The 2428-nt window shown below is 42.8% G+C and overlaps 1 long non-coding RNA gene across 1 annotated transcript; it reads left to right on the top strand.

Moving 5' to 3' along the window:
- The first annotated feature begins 365 nt into the window (after nt 1–365).
- Nucleotides 366–2211, top strand: LOC110364163 (uncharacterized). The gene is made up of 3 exons (XR_002422738.2): nt 366–857; nt 1018–1100; nt 1182–2211. It is a non-coding gene; the product is annotated as an uncharacterized LOC110364163 (long non-coding RNA).
- Nucleotides 2212–2428: the final 217 nt, after the last annotated feature.

Here is a 2428-nt window from a genome sequence, read left to right as displayed (position 1 = left end):
TCTAGCACTAAACCATATCCCTAATAACCTCATCTTTATGTCTTTTAAACATCTCCAGGGATGGTCACTCCACCACTGGGCATCCTGTTCCAATGCCCGACAAGCTTTTCCATGAAGAAATGTCTCCTAATGTCCAGTCTAAGTGATTTGCATGGTGGGACGGGAATACCCCCACGCAAACTTGTCTGATGGACATTTTGTGGCTGTGCCAGAGATAACTCAATAACTTCTGTTTTAACCATGACGGCAGATGTTGAGGAAGGCTCCTCACTGGTTGTCTTTCAGGCTGGACATGAGGAGGGAATTGTTGCCCCTGAGGGTGGTGAGAGCCTGGCCCAGGTTGGCCAGAGAGGTGGTGGCTGAACCATCCCTGGAGACATCCCAGGCCAGGCTGGACGGGGCTCTGAGCACCCTGAGCTGGTGAAGATGTCCCTGCTCATGGCAGGGGGGGCACTGGGGGAGCTGGGAAGGGCCCTTCAACACAAACCATTCCATGATTTTATGACCTCACCTCTATGGTCCCAGGTGCTCAGCATCCCCGATTTCCACATCTCCTGAACCTCTTTCCTCTATCCACCCCCGCAGTTTGAGCAGCCAGCAGCACAGAACACAACAGGCAGAGAGCCAAAGAGCTTATTCTTTAAACTTTTAGTTTAACGAGGCTTCTCAAGGATTTATTTCTCACCCACCAGAAGCACAGGCTTGACCTCGAGGGAGCCATTATAAACCTGGCAGGCTCTCGCTCGTTTCCCCGCTGTTCTGTGCGGGTCCATCAGGCATCGCCACCAGAGCTTTCCTTCTCGATTTAACAGCTTTTGACCCGGGGCAGGAGCACAAGGCTTGAGCAGAATAAGGAGGTAATTGTGGGGTTTATGTGAGTCGTATTTGGAGTGTGGAGGTATAAAACGGGAATTGATCCTCTTGGCCAGAATAGAGCGTATTTGTTAAAATGCATGCACTTTTTCTAGTTAAAAGGTTTCTCTCTGCCATTTCCTCAAGACATCTTAATTACTTCAGTTCTCAGGGCAGAACAAGCATCAGGCTCATCGCTGACCCCGCCACGGCTGAGTGTCACAAAGGAACCCGAGTACAATTCCTCAGTAAGAACAAATTTAAAGGAGTTTTACAGCCAAAAGTAGGTCTGTTACATAGAAAGTTCAAGGCTTAATATTTTGTCATAGATACTTTATGCGCTGGAGTTTTCGGCATGTGGCCTGTTACAGCCTCCTTTGGGAACCCAAACGGTGGGACATTTGTCATTGCTGGTGCCCTGACTCACATCTGCAATAAATATCTGAACTGTGATGTGCGTTTTGCACTTCTCACTACCAGCTGCAAAGATCTCTGCTGTGAATTTTATTTTCCTTCATTTACAGGCCACATTAATATATATTATCCCCTATTTTATGGGATACAAGAGAATCCAAATTTTCAGGGAGGGTCTGTACATTTTGGCAGAAATAATAATGACTAAACCAGCCTATTGTTTAACTTTATTATTTTCCTTTACCTATTTCCTTTTCTCTAAGTACTCATGAGGAGTAAAGCTGACATTAACCACTCATCTTTTTCCTTCTACAAATAATGAATCATTGAAAATCTCAGCTGCACAAGATCCATCATTACGAAGGATGATCTCAAATCTTCTGGTTTATTGGTCATTTGCATCTACTCTGCCTGCTCTGGTGGCACAAATTACATCTAATTGAAAAAATTTTATGAAGTTATTACATGGTAATGTCTGGAATATTAAAAGGTGCTAATGTATATGAGGCCAAAGCCTATTTACTTGTCATTTCAAGCTCTATTAGAAGCATACAAGCAAAATTTGTTTCTTCCAAGGAAGACAACATTCATTTGCAAATTCTAACAGAGCCTGCAAGTGTCAAACTAAAATTAGAGTGTTTCCTTTTAAAATTCATATTTGAAAATCTAATTCAGAAAGGAAAGCTCTGACTTCCATGAGAGATGTAGAGACAACTTCAGACATAGATGAAGTCAGTACATTCTAGATATGAAAATCAGGCACAAATTAATCAGACAGGAGAAAGTCACTCAACCATTGAGACGGATGCAAAAGAAACCCCATGAAAATCTTCATTTTCTCTGAGGATTGCACATTTAGAGAAAGTTTTATTTTAAAAAAGGGAAAAAAAAATCTGGCTTTTTCTACAATGAGCTGACCGCATGTTTGTTGTTAGACTCTTATGCCACAAGAGGAGAGACGAGCGCAGCTCTGGTTAAGGCAGACTTGGAAATATTTTGTTGACGATTTGCTTGAAACAGGATACAGGAAAATCTACAGGATGCTCATTAATGGAAACAACAGCCATCATTAAGGATTATGGGGAAAACCAGCAGAGAGGACAGTGACTGGAATATAAAACTAACCACTTGCAACTCTCCCAGTGTTTCCCTTGATTATCGT

The sequence above is a fragment of the Columba livia genome, chromosome 7 (genome assembly GCF_036013475.1).
Source record: "Columba livia isolate bColLiv1 breed racing homer chromosome 7, bColLiv1.pat.W.v2, whole genome shotgun sequence".
NCBI lineage: Eukaryota > Metazoa > Chordata > Aves > Columbiformes > Columbidae > Columba > Columba livia.
The sequence above is the reverse complement of the archived record's forward strand: the minus strand, read 5'-3'. Positions and strand labels throughout refer to the sequence as shown.